Source organism: Pelecanus crispus, chromosome 1, assembly GCF_030463565.1.
Source record: "Pelecanus crispus isolate bPelCri1 chromosome 1, bPelCri1.pri, whole genome shotgun sequence".
In the NCBI taxonomy this organism is placed as follows: Eukaryota; Metazoa; Chordata; class Aves; order Pelecaniformes; family Pelecanidae; genus Pelecanus; species Pelecanus crispus.
In genome coordinates, this window is record NC_134643.1 from 212,515,099 (window position 1) to 212,535,879 (window position 20,781).

At 40.6% G+C, this 20,781-nt stretch overlaps 1 protein-coding gene across 1 annotated transcript in view; it reads right to left on the reverse strand.

Moving 5' to 3' along the window:
- Nucleotides 1-20,781, reverse strand: part of CNTN5 (contactin 5) — a 286,998-nt gene that overhangs the window by 68,285 nt on the left and 197,932 nt on the right. The window lies entirely within an intron of this gene.

The following is a 20,781-nucleotide window of genomic DNA, read 5'->3' on the forward strand; positions in this document are numbered from 1 at the left end:
GATTTATGGCATCACTACACAGTGTAGCATAGGGACTTAAGTAATCTCTGTTTTTTTGTAGCTGAGCTTTTATTTTTTTCCTTGAGTCTTGTATGATTGCAGCTCCACTACATCTCTAGGTAAGTAACCCCACTGAAGCACACTCATGAGAAATGTTGTTCAACCATTTATATTTAGGTGTTTCAAATTTTGGCTTTGCTTACACAGTATTAGTCATAGAATCATAGTAGAATCATAGAATGCTTTGGGTTGGAAGGGACCTTGAGAGATCATCTAGCCCAACCCCCCATAAAGTCCATGAAGCTACATAGAGGTGAAAATTAACACATTTTTGCTGTTCTAAAATGACAAAGCCCCTGAATTTATTATATGTTAAAGCTGCAGCCCTGGAAGAGCAGTAAATAATCATTGTTCCTTTCCTGACAGAGAACAACTACAAACCTATATGGAATGCAGCAACTCTTGCATGGCATTTAAGCCAAGCCCTGTTTGCAGATGTTGTATATCCTTTCCCAGGTTGGGCAGTGGTTATGGCTCTCTCAAAGGACATGGGAGATGTATCTTGGAAGCCCTCTGGCAGGCATGGACACTGAAAGCAGATAACCCTCAGCAAGTGCTTTCAGGTATTACATAGAAGTGGAGGAGGAGATGAAGGAGTGCTTCCTTCTCCTGTATTTTGAAAGTAAGGTAAGACCTCTCTCTGTGTTGGAGAAAAAGACTAAGTAAGTATGTGGGTGGCTGTTCCCCAGCAATGGTTGGATTTTTAGATATATCTCTCCACAGAGGACTTTCTATCTGTTAATGTAGTGACTAACACTCCTTCTGCTAGGAGTCCGCTACTGAGGCTATGATCAGAAATCATGGAGGGTGCAATGTTGTGGTTTACTCTTGAGAAGTATTTAACCAGGAGTAAGGTGCTTTGGTCATTCTGATTAACAGGTCTGGGTTCGTCTCTTCAGCAGCCAAAGAAGGGAAGGAATTCCCTTTCTAGGCTGGACATGTTAAAATGCAAAGCTGAGTTACCTTTGATTTAAACTAGGAGTGATTTACCAAAGGTTTAAGATTCAATAATGTGCTCAAACTAAATCACTAATATGAGACTGCATATATATATATATTTTTTTTTCCCCCTAGGAAAAAGAATAATACTCCCTATTCTCTGACTCCGTGAAAAATGGTGTTTTATTATCTGAGGTTTATAAACATTGTGGTGGAGAAAAGAGAATTTCATTCCCGTGAAAAATGTACTTCTGTTCACTTCAGATGTGAAACCACTCACTGCTCTTAGCAGAGAGACAGAAGAAAATAATAGCTGTAAAAGTGAATGGAGCAGAGGAAGGACATGTCAACTCTTAAATTCCCTAGTGCATCTGATGATGTAGCTCCCATCTTGCTCTAAAAAAATATGTAGCAGTATTTGAGTCACATTATTTGTCTAAAGGTGATTTTATAGAAAACATAATTATATTAAGCAAATGCCTCTGTATCACAGTTTTGAGGTTTTGGGGTTTTTTTTCCAACAAATAAGAAGGCCTGAAATTTTGTTGTAATGTGTCATACCTTTGAAGAAACAATCTGCTTTAGGAACTGACAGGGATGTAAGCTTCCTTCCTTTCCTCTTGGTGTAAGTTTTGTTTTCCTATCAAGATGCTCTGTGATCAATGCTCTGAGGACATCGTGTCATTAATATGACAATCGCCTTTGCAGGACAGTAATAATTTCCATCAATATACTGTCAGCATCAGACAAATAAAAGGACACTCCTACAGTGCTTACAAATTATAAAAGCTTATATGCAGCATAAGTCCTGATATAAAACTGTTTTTCATTCTGAGCTCGGAGGAAAAGAAATTTAGATGCATATTGAAGATTATCTAATGAATCTTATACATATTATCAGCTACATTTATATTTAGCTAAAAGCCCTTGCTATCCATGAGGAAGAGTAATCACTCAATCAGAGGAACTGCAAACACACTTGCTGGTGAATTTTTTGGCTCAGAAATTAATACTTTCCTTAAAATGCCTAGCATTCATCTGTTCTCCCTTTTTTTGTGTTTGGGAAAAGAGCCAGAGGCTGGTTATGATGGAAACTGAAATGCTTTATTTATTCACATAACACTTGCTGCACACAGCAGGAACATAGATTCGCCTCCTTCCCTGCCAATATCTCTCAGTCACAGAGAGACCACCTGTGTAGTATGTCTACATATTTTAATAAGAAAATGCCATAGCAAAAGGTTTTTTAGCTACATAAATAAAAGGGAAGGAAAGAGAGAAGAAATGGTGTTGGGCTAGAATTAAGGATAATTCAGGAAAAAAAATCTAAATTATTAATTTATTAGAAACTAAGGGAAAGCTGATGATAGATGAAAAGATAAAGAAAGGATTTGTGAGAGCTCAAGGTGATAGTTTGGAGATTATTATATTTAACTATAAGAAAAATACATTGTAATCACATAAAGGAGATAGATGTTGTCCATCCAAGGACTCTGAAAAAAATTGCATGAGCTTAGTGTCTCTGTAGAAAAGAGTTTTCATCTGTCTAACAACATGGAGAAAGAGAGATGAGCAATGTCTCGGAGTCAATAAGCATGTTGGCTTAAGATTAATAGCAACAAAGATTTTAGCAGGAATTATTAGGAAAGAATAATCAAGATACGATAACAAATGGACATGAGATGAAATTCAACATGATTTAACTGAAGTACACTGAAAGAGACTTAATTGTTATAATATTTAATAAGAAGAAATATTTTGTAGAGAAAATAAATGCAGATTTGATCTTCTACAGGTTTCAAGCATGATTTTCATGCTGAAATTCACATGACTGGTTAAACAGGTTTAATACAGAAATCTAAGATTATTAAGAAACTGGTTGAACAGAAGAGAAAACAATTTTTTTGAAAGAGAAATTGTTCTTTGTACTATTATCTTATTTTTCATAATTACCCGGATACAAAAAGAAGGATGCTAGAAATTTGATGAAATAAACAGTTCATTGACACAGCAAGATCAGCATATCAAACAGGAGGGCTTTGATGACTCTGAGCACCAGACTCATAGAAAAGTAGTGAATGTGAATTTCACCCTCAAGTCTTGATGTTGTTCCCCAGGTGTAAGTGCCTGTTATGACCTGACATCATTTGAGGGACAAAATCCCAGCTGCTGTTCACATCAAGAGCATGACTTGGAAATTGATTTCCCCATTGTCCCCACTTGCTGTGGCTTTGGTTTGTAAAATAATGCAGTCTGAGCACATGAACTCCAGCTGATACTAAACTGGGAGGGATGCTTGAGGAGTGCATTGCTTTTTAGCTACAAATATGCATCCAGTCTGTGGAATGGGACTAGAATTATTCCAAAGAGAAACTCAGACTTAGGCAGTGTGGACAGTGTCAACTTTTTGCTGTTCCTATTGATCCATACTACCTGTTTATATAGAAATAGCCATAAGGTATCCAAGACACCTGCACAGGGCTGACAAAAGTGACACAAGACCTAAGAGAGGACTTAACTGCTTACAGCCCACAGAGGTTTACAGCAGGTATAAGTGTGTCTTTTTGAAGTCTAGATGTGAGCCGGGATGACATTGCAGGACTCTCAAAAATCAGCAGGAGTTTGTGTGTGGGTAGCTGACTCAAGACCATAGTGTAATGTTAGAGACAGTCTAAAGAATTAAAGGATATAAAGTCTGCTACTGACGGTGGTGGTGAGCATCAAGCATGATGCTGGTCTTTGAACTTCGACACCCACTCTCTCAGAAATCAATTAACCACAAGCTTCACTGCATACTGTATGCCTATGAAGCTAAAAATATCCCAAACATTAATAACGAAAAGAGCTAAATTGAAATGGAATGTGAATTTCAAAGTTCATCTGATATCTGTGTGAATTATATTTTTCCACTATGATTTTATCTGAAATAGTGCAGCTGTTGGATTCACAGCTTGCAATTCCTTTGGTTTTCTTGTCTAGAATATCAGCAAGTTTAGAAATACATGTTAGTAACATTCCTACAATGTTAATTTTGCTAATGACAGTATAACCCAGTAAACTAGGATGAGAATTGTTAAAAAACATAGAAGCATGAATCAGAGTGTAAATTTTCTTCCATAAGGCTTCAGGATTGGACTTAGATTGACATTGGAAGACTGCAAAATACTCAGTAATTATAGTTTTCAGACAATATTTCCAAATGATTATTTTCACTGTAAAAATATTTGTGATCTATTCAAAGCTATTGTTCAGCAGTAACAATTAAGATTGGAAACATTCTTATTACATTTGTTTAAACAAAAACGCATTAGCTTACACAGATCAGTCATTTCATCCATTTTGTTCTTCTTTTACGAATGAAGTATGTACCAGGGAGAGTAAGATCCCTGATAAAGAATGTGCCATTTTATCTGGAAGGATGAAAGTTCATACTGGTTGCATATGGGATGTTGATGTGAACAGAAAGGTGTTCTTTGAGACCAAGTGTCTGCTGAAATGATGGAGGGAAATTAGGCTCATAGGAAATGCTGGATCTTTGCTTATAGCTGATATTTCAAAATCCTTTATTTGGCAGTCAGAAATGCCTTCTCTTAATGAGTGTTGACTGACAGAGTGGTAAGGAAATGTGCTGATGGAGATGAACAGGGTGGAAGGTCCCCACAAATGTGAATCACAAAATTCAGGTTCCTTTAGGCTTCATGCTGTTTAGAGAAGAGGACTGAGTAAAATATGATATCTAAGAGTTGTTATTATGGGGAGTTTGGCAGGAGTTTAAAGAAGTATCCTTTATTTTACGGTATTTTGATTAAAAAGTAGTAAGCTTTTTCCTTCCTGCTGTTTTATGCACAGAAAACTTGTGAAAGTGACTGTAATCTTAGGCCTTATTTTGAGAGGAAGGACAAAGAAGTAGGAAATACAGTCATCATTCTTTTGGTATAAAAAAGGGAGGTCTATTTTGCCTGCCATATTGTTGTGATTATTTTCCCTTTGACTAATTCTTAAGGATAAATGAAATGTATTAGTAGTCTGGATACTTTTACTGATCCACTGTCTTACAGACAAAATACTAATTCCTTAATATCTGGTGTCACCCACCATGGAAGTTCTCAGATATTATTTACGGACAGTAAAGGACATACAGGTTTAGATAGTGGAAATTCTCAGCTCTTTTTATCACCAGGGACAGTTTTACCTTGACCTACCAGGGCCAGGATGTGCGTTTGTTCTTCCTATCACATGTAAAATCAGTGAGCAGAGACTTCCATCAAGATTAAGATAATGAGAAGGGGAAACTCTAATTTTCATTCTGTTGCATCATTCATAACAGATTCTCACAAACAAATGTCTTGATGGTGTGGCTAGAAATTGTTTAAAAATTCTGCAATGGACCCTGGAGTCTGGATGTTGAAGGGGCTGAGCAGTTGAGGCAGCAAAAGTTACAATTGCTACACAACCTTCAGGATTTTACTGAGGACTTGTAGCTTAGACAGTGACACAGTGTCTGGATCTTAATAGAAATGAATGCCACACAGCTTACACCTGGAGCTTTATATTCTTTAAATAACAATTACAGAGCATGAAAAAATAGAAGTCAATTGTGTGGCCATTTTTGGTAGGGAGGAAGAATTAGCAATGAGTAGCTTGATTAGTCTGTACGCACTTTTACATTTCTCTGTTTTCAATTAATTTTTTTTGTATTGTATTTTGACTTTATGTTTCATACTGAAGTTGATTTTTACAGGACTTTAGAAAAATAATCACAGCAATCAGGGAAGCATTATAGTTAGTTAAAAGCTTTGTTAACTTTAACACCTAGTAACTGGGTAAAAGTGTAAGTTACTGAAGTGGTTAGAAAATTTTCCCCTGCATTTCTCATTGGCGTCTAAAACCGGGACTATGAAATTGGTTTGTGTGCATGTTGGAAATGAGATCTTTAAAGATGCAAAAGGAGAGAAGCTGCACAGGCTCATTTAGCCTGTGGCCCCTCACAGTGTTCTGATCTGAGCAATCTGTCATTTCACATTAGCTTGGGTATGGAATCTGTCAGTATCCTTTAATGTAGATTACAAGGAATCGGGACAAGTATTTGTAAATAGTTGAAACCTTTATTTCTCCTTGAATGGCTGTGGGCTCTTTCATTTCCCCTTGCTTTCTCTTGCTCCTTCATAATAGATGTACAAGCCTCTAACTCTCATAGAAAATGGATATGAGTTATTGCTCCAATAAAACCACTTAAGTAAGCAGAATGCCATCTACTTCATATACATTTTTTATGTTAACACCCTAGATAGATTCTTTTTATTTAAATATTGTTGACCTAATTAGAAACAAGACTATGTTTGGCCCAGTCCCTTGGCAAAACACAAAATTATTTGGATTTTCTTCACTTTTTATAACGGTGCAATTCCTGTGTGTGGTGTCTTAGGTCATTGGAATATGCTAAGACTTATCATTATTGTACTGCAAGCTACTTCCAGCTCTATTTAAGCTAATCTATGCAAACCATCTTAGGGCAGAGTTTTTCAAAGGAGCCACAACTGGCCCTCTCATTTTGTCCTTGCCGTTTGCTGCACAGTAACATTTGGACATGAAAAACACAGCTTTTGCCAGTGCAAATGGTGTCCACATATGCAAATATAATTTCAAGTGGCTGACACTAAAATTCAGGTTTTGCTAATAAATATAGCTTCTGTTCTAAGTGCAGGGAATATGTATGATTTCTGCAGTGTTGCTGAGCAGTAAAAGCTGGAAACTACTGATAGGTCAGAATTAACATTGTTTCTTGGAGTGCTTTTTCCTTTGTACAAGTAGGCTGGTCATTACTGGTTTTAACAGTGCTTCATATTAATGACTTTATTCAGAACAGTACTTAAGCACATAGTTTGCTTTAAAGACTCTGTTAATAACATTAATGTCAATGATGATATAAAGGTCCTAAGATTTAAACATCTGCTAAGTTATTAAATTGAATCAGAGCCTAACTGTAAATGGAACAGAGGTTCAAATCAGTAATCTATTACCTGCAGAAAACTTCGATTATTCTATATTTTCACTGGTACACTCCAGTAAGAGAGATCAGTTAGCACATTTTGAAAATTTAGCATCACTTTGGTAATTGGCACCTTGCCATTCTGCTTGCCCCAAAATGTGTTTGGTCTTGTGTAAGGAAATAAAACTGGAAGAATTCCTCAGAATATATCCCAGGGTAAGAGTCCCAGAGGGTAGAAAAGGCCATTTAAGGTCGTCTCTGCTCTGCATTGTAGTCCAAAAGTTCTTTTAAATGCTTTTATAAAATATGTTTGGTTTAGGACAATGTATCTCTAAACATGTTGAAATTGCTGTAAAATGATGAAAATATTCTTTTATATTTTTTTACAATCCATATTGTACTCCTGATCAATTTAAAATTAAAATCTATTTTAATATTTTAATAATTAAATCTATTTCCTCTTTTTAACACACTATTTCAATGTCAGAAATATTCTTTTACTTAGAAAACGTTCCTGATTTTCAAGGAAAAGACTTTTATCACAATAATTTTTTTCCATGTTCCCAAGTGACAGAAATAAATTATTAACTTATTCTATTTTCCTCAGAAGCTTTAGAAATAATAAAGTGCTTGTAGGACTTCATAATTCCCTCAGGGAAAGAAAAATACATGGGAAAACTTCAGTTACTTTAAGATGTTTCCATGTTTCTCTTGTTAGGTAGAAAAGCAACATTAGTACTCGAAGGCAGACTTGGTATGCAAGAGGTAAAATTCAAATAAACCAGGAGCTCAAAGGGGCAGATCTTTAGCCAGCGTAAAATCACATAATATCATTCAACTACATGGATCTATTTTGATTTATACTTGATGAAGACACAGCTCAAAACAGCCAAACTATAATAGAATCAATCATAGAATGCTTTGGGTTGGAAGGGACCTTTAGAGGTCACCTAGCCCAACCCCCCTGCCGTGAGCAGGGACAGCTTTAACCAGATCAGGTTGCTCAGAGCCCCGTCCAACCTCACCTTGAATGTTGCCAGGGATGGGGCCTCCACCACCTCTCTGGGCAACCTGTTCCAGTGCTTCACCACCCTCATTGTAAAAAATTTCTTCCTTATATCCAGTCTAAATCTGCCTTCCTTTAGTTTAAAGTCATTATTCCTTGTTCTGTCACAACAGGCCTTGCTAAAAAGATTCTCCCCATCCTTCCTATAGGCCCCCTTTAAGTACTGGAAGGTCGCAAGAAGGTCTCCTCTCAGCCTTCTCTTCTCCAGGCTGAACAACCCCAACTCAGCCTGTCCTCGCAGGAGAGGTGCTCCAGCCTTTGGATCATTTTTGTGGCCCTCCTCTGGACCCGCTCCAGCAGGTCCATGTCCTTCTTGTGCTGAGGGCCCCAGAGCTGGACGCAGCACTGCAGGTGAGGTCTCACCAGAACAGAGCAGAGGGGCAGAATCACCTCCCTCGACCTGCTGGCCACGCTGCTTTTGATGCAGCCCAGGATTCGGTTGGCTTTCTGGGCTGCAAGCGCACCTTGTTGGTTCATGTGCAGCTTTTCATCCACCAGTACCCCCAAGTCCTTCTCTGCAGGGCTGCTCTCAATCTCTTCATCCCCCAGCCTGTATTGATATCAGGGGTTGCCCCATCCCAGGTGCAGGACCTTGCCCTTGGCCTTGTTGAACCTCATGAGATTCACAGAGGCCCACCTCTTCAGCTTGTCCAGGTCCCTTTGGATGACATCTCATCCTCCTGGCATGTCAGCTGCACCACTCAGCTTGGTGTCATCTGCAAACTTGCTGAGGGTGTGTGCGATCTCACTGTGTCATTGATGAAAATATTAAACAGCACTGGTCCCTGTACAGACCCCTGAGGGACACCACTTGTCACAGGTCTCCATGTGGACATCGAGCCATTGACCACGACCCTCTGGATGCGGCCATCCAACCAATTCCTTATCCACCAAACAGTCCACCCATCAAATCCTTATCTCCCCAATTCAGAGAGAAGGATGTTGTGGGGGACTGTGTTGAAGGCTTTACAGAAGTCCAGATAGATGACATCTGTTTGCTTTTCCCTTGTCCACTGATGCAGTCTCTCCTTCATAGAAAGCCACTAGGTTGGTCAGGCAGGACTTGCCCTTGGTGGCTGTCTCGAATCACCTCCCTGTCCTCCATGTGCTTGAGCATAGCTTCTAGGAGGATCTGTTCCATGATCCTCCCAGGCACAGAGGGGAGGCTGACAGGTCGGTAGTTCCCAGGCTCCTCTTTTCTTCCCTTTTTAAAACTGGGTGCAGCGTTTCCCTTCTTCCAGTCACCAGGGACTTGACCTGACTGCCATGGATTTTCAAATCAGGACTCTGGGATGCATCTCATCAGGTGCCATAGACTTTTGTACACTCAGGTTCCTCAGCCGGTCTCAAACCTGATCTTCCCTTACAGTGGGAGTGGCTTTACCCCCCTGGTCCCCATCTTGCAGTCCATTGACTCAGGAGAGGTGAGGAGAGAGGTTGCCGATGAAGACTGAGGCAAAGAATTTGTTGAGTACCTTATCCTTCTCCTCCTCTGTTGATACTAGGTCACCATTCTTGTTCATCAGGGTGGTACGCTATGCTTGAAGCATTAACATTAACTTCAGCAATATAATATGAATAGCAGAAACTTTAATTTCATTGAAATGAGATTCTTGTAAATTTAAGACTGTTCATTAGATGTTTACATGGGAGGTTTTCATATGCTCAGGGCAACAATGATCTAGCTAAAGCATTATTATTGTAAGCTCTGTAATAACGTCCAGTCAGATGGAACCTGCTTTCCAATGTTGATTCATGTTCTATAGCCAAACTACTAGAAAATTAACTGCAAGTGGTATTTCCATGTAACACAGCAATGAAATGTAATCTTTCCCACCTCCCTGAAAAATTATTTTATTAGAGATACTGTCACTGCTTTCATGTGAATGGAAGAGTTGGGTAGATGAGAACAATTGGCCACTTTTGCATTAGACCTCTGCTCTCAGGGGGGAAAAAAAAAGAGAATTGAACAATGTAGTTTGTAATAAATTAATATGCATTAAGACCACCCTGATGGAGCTGTTTGCTACTTTTTAGTGATCTCTCCCTTGCATACATAGACAGTCAGTTAATTAAGTGTCACTGGGAGCTGAATGCCATAATTTCAAGCAAGATGGCAAGGTGCCAGCAGCCAAAGTGACTGCTGACTGCTTGCAAGGGAGGCTGACACTTGAGAATCAAATCAGAAAGAGGGCTGTGAATCCATCCAAATTAGCCAGCATGAAGGTCTGAAAAGGATTAGGGTTTAAATACATGCTTTCTACGTCCCATTGATATAATACATAAAAAAAAACCCCAAACCCCCAAAAAACCAAACACAAAATATGCATCTTCTTGTCTGTCATTTCTAGAAATCAGACACTAGAATGAGATGAGTCTGCTCACAGTATGTGAGGGCTGGGATCATTTTAATGATCTACTGATACATGCTGTTAATGTATCATCTTGTTAATTTCTTACTTAATGCCTTTGAATTTGAGTGTATTTTGCAAAATTGTGGTTTGAACCATTTCATATGTGTAATCTCAGTGTAGTTCAAAGACAGAACAGATGAAGATGGTAACGGCTGCCACATCCTCAGATCAAACTGACTCTGTTGCCAACTGGTGAAGCTCTGATTATATTTCTGTCATACAGTAGGTACTACTAGATCCTGAAAGAATGAAGACTGATTGCTTTCATCAGTCCCTGCCTCTGGAAGAATGTGCAAAGCCTGCACTTACTGCATGTTTGCCCAGGTAGAAACTCTGGGGGGAAGACTCCATTAGCATGATGAACATTTTGCTTGGATCAATAGCTACCAGTTCTTCACTAGTTGATTAGAAAATTCTTTATAAGATGCAATGCTCCACAGAGCTGCTAGCCTTCTAACCATTTCTGTTGTGAAATGGCCACTATTTTCTTCCCTTCTAATAGCTATAAGGTCTCAGCTGGGAGTACAGCCTAGTTTGACACACTGTTTTCATGAAAGATACAGATCTAGAGGGGATAGAGTAAATAGATGAAGTAAAAGAGTTTTTAGTACAAAAATTACTTCTGAAAATAGGAAAGGAATAATTTGATCATGTTAGGTTTAGATTATTTTAGCTCTCAGAATAAATTTCCTGAGATGTTTGTGGAATTGCTAACATTGAGAAGCTTGGTAGACTGTATGTAACAAAAATGGCATAGGTTAGTATAGTGATAGAAATGATGTAATAGTATAATTATTCCTGCTTTATAGTAAAAGGTCCCTGCCAGCTCTCTGGTTATTCAAATCAGAGATCACTATGCTGTGAGCAATAAGGAGCAGTCCTTACTTGTTTGCTCAGTTCTGCAATAATTCTGAGTTACCCTTGGAAATTCCAGCACTACTTTCTTCTATCATCTTCATTGACAGTTAGATTTAGAGGGAAAGGTCTAAACAATGTCACTACAACCAGAAAGAAAGCAAAGGATAGAGGCAAAAAGCTGTCTCATGGCTCCATTTTCACTCCAGACTACTTCACGCCTTGAGACAGAAGGTTTTAAGTGGAGAAATCTGCGTGATAGAACAGACTTCACAGAAAATGTGAGAAGTGAATGTGCACACCTGACAACCTTCCCTCTCTAGTCCCATGATGCTGCCCTAATCTAGCTCTGTGATCTAGTGACATTAACTATAGATTTCTACATTATTTGCATCCAACACACTTCCCAACCACATCCTTGATGAGTGTTGTGCTTAAAAGTCAGTACCTCTTGTGAATATGTGGTTGTTTATTAAGATACTAGTGTACACTGAGGATTCAGAAACCTCCGTTATGAATAGCAGTGCAGACTAAAGGCTGTACTGTTTCTGCAACACATACAAAATTATCACAGGAACATTTGACCTGGAAGACAGCTCTTCTAGAATACTGCTTTGTTTCTTATCATTGACAATTCTCTCTAATTATGTTTCTCTTTTCATAGTAAAACCATGGATTAATGATCATAACAACAGGATCTTGCAGTGTTTAAACTTTTATGGGGGGTTAGAAAAATATATCTAGCTAAACTGTAAACCTGACTGAGCTACATTAGCTTTCTTACATTTTCTGAAAGAACCAGTCTGACCTGTGGATGCAGACATCTTGCAGGAAGGAGACAATTGTTTCAGTGGAGATGTAGTTTAAAAGCATTGGCTCAGCACAAAAATATTTCTAGACTGTAGGAGCTGTAAACGGGATTTTGACCATAGTGGATTAGGATCTTATTGGCACCAGTTTTCAGGTCAGTTGAGTTCATTTTGCATTCTGGAAGAGAATCTGGTACTATGACTGGAAAACTAGGTAAAACATGATCTTTTTTTTCTAGTGTCAAAAGGTGAAATAGAGTCTTTTAATTGGGAAAAGGCAGTTAAAAAGACACGTTCCCTCCAGAGAACTGTATTGCCACTAATACTAAGGGTGAAAAGGATACAAAGTTCTTACTGGCAAACAATCTATTGATTAGGGTTGTTTGAACCTTAAAAGCTTTAGTTTACTTTGGAATACCTTGCACTTTAGCCATGACTCAAAAGATTTTGATTACAAGTTGTAATAACAGTTCAGTAGGAAGTGCTTCTCTTTAAAACTGACATATCTACATCTACAGCTGTATCACTGTACGTGAAAGAGAACAGATGGAATTACCCTGGTGACATAAGTTATGCGCAATAGAGCATAAGACACAATAATAATGATACAAGGGAAAAAGATTCAGTGACTGTATCTGTGCTACCCTGCCAGGCAGCTCCCAAAGATGATTCTTGTTTTAGACTGGGGTGCCCCATCATGCACAATGAGATGGTCATAGACCTCTTCAGGAGAAACACTCTATGTAAAAAATAGGTTGCCTCAGGCTCAGCCCATTTTGCTTTATGCACAAACCATCCATGCACAACGTCTACCTCCTGTCTGTATTGCTTTTGCAATGATGGCAAGTTGTGATAGTCATAAACTCTGGAAAGGACTTAGGGACATAACAAGATCCAGTGAGAAGAACTTGGGGAGAAGATGCAATTGCTAATATCATGATGCTGGATGCCCACATCATTTCAAGGATTTGTGTTGCTCTTGCATTGCTCTTGCTGCTGCCCGGCACAAGCTCTCTGAGGGATAGGATGTAGCGCTCCTGAGCTCGTATTTATTTATCATGGTAAGTCTGGGTACACATCATTACGTCCCGCTGGTGAGACCACATACTCCCAGATGATACAGATGATCAGTTGTGGATTGCTATTTTCAAGACATAAACTGTCATGGTTATGGTGCCACACCACCAATTGACAGTGGGCATTGGAAAAGATCCCATATTGGTCTAGAGGCAGCAGTGAATTGTTGTGTGGCATCAGCTGTGTCACACCTACAGACTGGTGGTGCAGCAGCTGTGCAATCATTCTAAGGTCTCTGCTGCTCTACTTGTAATGAAAAACTCCAATGCCAAAAATTGTCTCTTGTTTGCTATTTGAGAGAGTCAAAGCAACATTGGGGCATTCATGTGGCACACAACTCCAAGACTTCCTGGATCTCTTTATACCAACAGCTTCAATAAATATGCATCTTCTCTCACCAGCACTGAAACAAGAACATGATACTTTTTCAGTGACATAATCTTCCGTTTTCCTAAATTCTATTTGGTTCCTTCAACCTTTTTGTCTCCTCAGTCTTTCATCCCTAAATCTCTTTTCCTGCACAAAACAGCATGCTATGGCCTTCTTAACTGCTGTCCTACCCGTCTTCTTCCCTAACCTTACCTACAAAGTGCATTATCAATGACATTGGCATGGAGCTAGGAACATAGAGTGTAGGAAATAGGATGAAAAAGTTACTGTGTCACTGGGGATAACCTGCAGCCAGACATGCAGTTCTGTCTAATTATACAGATAGACTAATCAGAAAAAAACATTTTATAAGTTTATATAATTGTAATATAATTATAGTCTCAGGATGGCAGAGAGGCGTACTGAATCAACAGAGACCTCTCTGCTCACTATATAACCACATCTCACTTTTGCACACAAAATTATTTTCTATAGCCATTCAAAAGTACTTTGATCTCTTTTTAATAACTTTACTTGCATACTTTGCATCTATTAAACCAGGTGACTTCTTCCCAAGGACCTGGCAAGACTAAGCTAAGTATCTAAAGCCAGTAGTGTGAATGTATCCTTAAAGCAGATAGTGACAGATGGCATCAGTTTTGCCTGTCATTCACTATGTTGGTATCTCTCTTCCCCCCTCTACTAAGGTCTGGGAACCGACACAGTTAGAGATCAGAGGCGATGAAAAGAAAGATATTTTTCCTAGGGATACAGAGAGGACTACATACAGAGTTTCTTGAAACCAGATGAAAGATTGCTGAACATAAGAGCAAACCTGAAGGGAAGGATGAGCCTTCCAAGGACAGTGGATGGGGGTAATCTGTTTATAGCTTTACTTTTCTGTTGCCAAGTTTCCTTCACTTAAAAAAAATCCCTTGATTTTATTTCACTTCTAAGAGAACATAGCTCCTGTGGTGCAAAGACTTTTGGTGCTTTAGGAGTGCTCACATTGATGAAAAGTTGCAGACAAATCCTCAAAACTCTGGTTGACTCATGCTCCAGTCACACTTATGTGCATTCCTGCTGAACTGAGATTACACTTGTAACCTCATCCATCATTTTTTTCCCCTAAATTTTGAGTGTTTGAACTTGGAACCTTTGCAGTGCTCTTCATGTAGTTGCTTGGATATGATTATGGTGTTATTTATGAACTGCACAAAAGTAGAAGAATGTAAAGAGCAAATGAACTTTCTTAAATTCAAGATTTCATAGCTTCTTCCAGTGCCAATCATTAAGACCTTATTTCTAAGACGATTTTATTTACTGCTTTTATTGAATTATTTATTGTTACCATGGACTTCTGGAGGGCAGACTTTGACCTCTTCAGGACCCTGGTTGGGAAAGTCCCTTGGGAGGCGGTCCTGAAAGGCAAAGGGGTCCAGGAAGGCTGGGCCTTCTTCAAGAAGGAAGTCTTAAGGGTGCAGGAGCGGGCTGTCCCCGTGTGCCGTAAGACCAACCGGCGGGGAAAATGACTGGCCTGGCTGAATAGGGAGCTTTTCTGGGGACTCAGGGAAAAAAGGAGAGTCTACCGCCTTTGGCAGAAGGGGCGGGCAACTCAGGAGGAGTACAGGGATCTTGTTAGGTCATGCAGGGAGGAAATTCGAAAAGCAAAAGCCCAGCAAGAAGTTAATATGGCCAATGTTGTAAAAGATAATAAAAAATGCTTTTATAAGTACATCAGCAATAGAAGGAGAGCCAAGGAGGATCTCTATCCTTTGCTGGATGTGGGGGGGAACATTGTCACCGAGGACAAGGAAAAGGCTGAGGTATTTAACATCTTCTTCGCCTCTGTGTTTAACAGCCAGACCAGTCATCCCCCGGGTACTCAGGCCCCTGAGCTAGAGGATAGGGATGGGGACCAGAATGGAGCCCACATAGTCCAGGAGGAAGTAGTTAAACGACCTGCTATGCCACCTGGATGCTCACAAGTCTATGGGGCCAGATGGGATCCACCCAAGAGTACTGAGGGAGCTAGCAGAGGAGCTTACCAAGCCACTTTCCATCATCTATCAGCAGTCCTGGTTAACAGGGGAGGTTCCTGATGACTGGAGGCTTGCCAATGTGACGCCCATCTACAAGAAGGGCCAGAAGGAGGACCTGGGGAACTACAGGCCTGTCAGCCTGACCTCGGTGCCAGGAAAGATTATGGAGAGGTTCATATTGAGTGAACTCAACAGGCAAGTGCAGGTCGACCGGGGGATCAGGCCCAGCCAGCATGGGTTCATGGAAGGCAGGTCCTGCTTGACCAACCTGAACTCCTTTTATGACCTGGTGACCCGCCTGGTAGATGATGGAAAGGCTGTGGATGTCATTTACCTGGACTTTAGCAAAGCTTTTGACACAGTCCCCCATAATATTCTCCTTGGGAAGCTGGCAGCTCATGGCTTGGACGGGCGTAGTCTTCACTGGGTAAAAAACTGGTTGGGTGGCCGAGCCCAGAGAGTAGTAGTGAATGGAGTTAAGTCCAGTTGGTGACCGGTCATGAGCAGTGTTCCCCAGGGCTCTGTTTTAGGGCCAGCCTTGTTTAATATCTTTATCAATGATCTGGATGAGGGGATTGAGTGCACCCTCAGTAAGTTTGCAGATGACATCAAGTTGGGTGGGAGTGTCAATCTGCTGGAGGGTAGGATGGCCCTGCAGAGGGACCTGGACAGGCTGGATCGATGGGCCGTGGCCAACTGTATGGGGTTCAACAAGGCCAAGTGCCGGGTCCAGCACTTGGGTCACAACAACCCCATGCAGCGCTACAGGCTTGGGGAGGAGTGGCTGGAAAGCTGCCTGGCTGAAAAGGACCTGGGGGTGTTGGTCAACAGCCGGCTGAACGTGAGCCAGCAGTGTGCCCAGGTGGCCAAGAAGGCCAACAGCATCCTGGCTTATATCAGGAATCCTGTGGCCAGCAGGAGCAGGGAGGTGACTGTGCCCCTGTACTCGGCGCTGGTGAGGCCGCACCTGGAATACTGTGTCCAGTTTTGCACCCCTCAATACAAGAAAGACATTGAGGTGCTGGAGCGTGTCCGGAGAAGGGCAACGAAGCTGGTGAAGGGTCTGGAGCACAGGTCTTATGAGGAGCGGCTGAGGGAACTGGAATTGTTTAGCCCAGAGAAGAGGAGGCTGAGGGGAGACCTTATCGCTCTCTACAACTCCCTGAAAGGAGGTTGTAGTGAGGTGGGTGTTGGTCTCTTCTCCCAAGTAGCTAGCAGTAGGACAAGAGGAAATGGGCTCAAGCTGCGGCAGGGGAGGTTTAGGTTTGATATTAGGAAAAAATTCTTCATGGAAAGGGTAGTCAAGCATTGGAAGAGGCTGCCCAGAGAGGTGGTGGAGTCACCATCCCTGGAAGTGTTCATCAAATGGTTAGATGTGGCACTTGGGGACATGGTTTAGTCTAGTCTACCCTTGATTGGTTTAGAGTGGACTTGGTAGTGTAGGTTAATGGTTGGACTGGATGATCTAAAGGTCTTTTCCAACCTAAACGATTCTATGATTCTATGATTCTATGAAAGTGGAAACCTAAGCTGCCATTTAGCAGCACGGCTGTGGAAGGGAACACAGTAAGATGGAGTCTTTGCTACAAGGATCAGGTAAAAACATCCTTGTGAGAGTGCGGTGTAGTTTAGAACCTAAAAAAAAAAGGGGGGGATTGACCTTGGTAAGGCTTAACATGTGATACCCAGAAATATCTGTATATTTGACGTTCTGCTTGACAGGTTCCAAGATCACTTATGGACCTTTATTCATGGACATTTATAAAGCACTCCAACCTCTGAACTTATCTTTATTGTGGAGTTATTTTGATTTATAACTTGAAATACTGAACGTAATGAGATTCCTACTCAAATACAAACTGTTAGTATGAGTTGGGAGATATTTGAGCTAAAGCAAATCAGCTCAGTTCAGCATGTTTTTATAACTCAGTAACATTACCTTTTTGAGTCCTCTACCACTAATCTTCCACAGCTATCCCTCATACTCAGAAAAGCAGACTTTCAATACTTAAAGGGGGCCTTTAAGAAAGATGGGGAAAGACTTTTAATAGGCCCTGTAGTGATAGGACAGGGGGTAATGTTTTTAAACTAAAAGAGGGTAGATTCAGACTAGATATAAGGAAGAAATTTTTTACAATGAGGGTGGTGAAACACTGGAACAGTGGTAGTAGAGAGGTGGTAGATGCCCCATCCCTGGAAACGTTCAAGGTGAGTTTGGATGGGGCTCTGAGCAACCTGATCTAGTTAAAGATAGAATCCTAGAAACATCTACGTTGGAAATGACCTTTAAGATCACTAAGTCCAACCATAAACGACGGTTGGATGCTGTCCCAGCTCATTGCAGGAGGGTTGGACTAGATGACCTTTCAAGGTCCCTTCCAACCCAAACCATTCTATGACTCTATGAAAATAGGAACAGTTAGTGGAAAAGAAGAAAACACACTTAATTTAATGACAATGTAAAGGGTCATGTGTTTTTTCTCATAAAAAAGGAGACACAATGAATGCAGAATCAGTGGTCAGCATTATTAGTTGTCCTGGTTTCGGCTGGGATAGAGTTAATTTTCTTCCTAGCAGCAGGCATAGTGCTGTGTTTTGGATTTAGTAGGAGAAGAATGTTGATAACATGCTGATGTTTTTAGTTGTTGCTGAGTACTGCTTATGCTAGTCAAGGACTTTTTCAGCTTCCCATGCTCTGCCAGGCACACAAGAAACTGGGAGGGGGCACAGCCAGAAGAGTTGATCCAAACTGACCAAAGGCCTATTCCATACCATATGACGTCATGCTCAGTATATAAACTGGGGGGGGGGTTGGCCGGGGAGCAGCGACCGCTGCTCGGGAACTGTCTGGGTATCGGTCGTCGGGTGGTGAGCAATTGCATTGTGCATCACTTGCTTCGTGTATCATTATTATTATTATCATTATTATACTGTTACTATTAGCATTACTATTTATCTTTATTTCAATTATTAAACTGTTCTTATCTCAACCCAGGAGTGTTTCTCACTCTTACTCCTCCGATTCTCTCCCCCATCCCATCAGGGTAGGGAGAGTGAGCGAGCGGCTGCGTGGTGCTTAGTTGCTGGCTGGGGCTAAACCACGACATAGTGCAGTTACTTTTGTAATCCAAGCAGGGAAGATATATTCTATGCCTGTAGTCTTGTAGCAGAACAAATGGACAGCCTGCCTCTTCAGTTGTTCAGCAGCAACACAAGCAGTAGATAAATCAGTTTGTTAGTCAGTTGGTCCTACTGTCAAACATAAAATAAGTATGGATTTGCAGTAATTATCCTTGCAAAAGGGACATTAGTGATTACTATACCTGGGTGAATAGTTTGGGACCTCTGAGTCATTTATGAACCGTGGTCCATTGACTGGTGTTTCACAGGCTATTGTTTCTACCTAATTGGGATTTGCATCTAAAAGCTCTTCTTGGTCAGGCTAGGATTAGTTGTATTTATAATTTGTCTCTCCACATTTAGTATTTATTTAATCAAAAAAGCAATGATTGTCTAAACTACTAAGCATGTCTTACCTCAAGGCTTGATGACTGTTAAACAAAGGATTTAATTAAGAGGGAGATTATTGCCATTCTTGCAAAGATATGCAAATAAAACTGAAGGCACAAGAAAACTTTCTTACTACTTTCTAAGCAGTTTCTTGCAAGGACCAGGCACTGTCATGAGTTTTGCATAGGGAGGATAGCAGATATTAGAAAAAGATGGGGAAGGACAATATGGGAGGGAGAAGGTGACAGATTCCTTTGCAGCCCGTGCTTCCTCAGGAGGAATTCCAGCTGTTTTCTGAACTACTCTAAAATTTGGGCACTGTGATTCAAGAGTCACAATCAGGTTGTAAACTAAGGCAGGTATCAATGACTAAGTAGTGCTGAAATTATCAAAGAATAAAGCACCACACATTGGAGCCCTTAGGCAATGCTATCATAAAAAATAAATACAAAGAGTGAGATCAAAGATTCCTGTTCACTTCTACTATAAAGGAATCATAGCTGCAAGCTAATATCACATCTTCTACAATTATTTTCATCTCAAAATGAGAATGTTTTTGTTGTTGAAGTTATACATCATTATAAACTCAAAGCCCAAAGTTCACCAGAAAGCAAGGTTTTTTGAATCAAGATATAGGTTTAATCCCATTAGACATTTTTCTGATCTGGTTTCACATCTGACAGTTTGAAGATACAGTGTTTGAGATCTTGGTCAGGATCAGCTATGCTTTGCTTCTTACAATTGTGTGATCACTTAAGAATTTTCTTTTCTTTTTTAGGTTGGCTTTAATGCAATTCTATTTTTTCCCTTTAAAGATGAAATCATCTGACTCTAAGACTACTTACAGAAGGTTAGTCTTTCCTGGAACATACATTAATGACAAATGTTTTGCTTCTGCTTTGACTATAGAAATCTAACCAAGCTGTAGGCAACATGGAAGCCTAACAGACCACTGGAGACATACATTTCCATGTTCACCTTTTGGGGTAGGTATATTGTGAAGGAAATTTTTGGCTGATGCTCTGCCTGAATTCCAAATTCAGTCAGAATTCAGTAGTAGTCCACTACTTGCTTGCTCTTTATCATGAGAAAAATCATAGAATCATAGAATCATCTAGGTTGGAAAAGACCTTTAAGATCATCCAGTCCAACCATTAACCTACACTACCAAGCCCACTCTAGACTAATCAAGGGTAGACCAGACTAAACCATATCCCGAAGTGCCACATCTACCCGTTTTTTAAACGCCTCCAGGGATGGTGACTCCACCACCTCTCTGGGCAGCCTGTTCCAATGCCTGACCACCCTTTCCGTAAAGAAATTTTTCCTAATTTCCAGTCTAAACCTCCCCTGGCGCAGCTTAAGCCCATTTCCTCTTGTCCTATCGCTAGCTACTTGGGAGAAGAGACCAACACCCACCTCACTACAACCTCCTTTCAGGTAGTTGTAGAGAGCGATAAGGTCTCCCCTCAGCCTCCTCTTCTCCAGGCTAAACAACCCCAGTTCCCTCAGCCGCTCCTCATAAGGCCTGTGCTCCAGACCCTTCACCAGCTTCGTTGCCCGCCTCTGAACACGCTCCAGCACCTCAATGTCTTTCTTGTAGTGAGGGGCCCAAAACTGGACACAGTATTCCAGGTGCGGCCTCACCAGC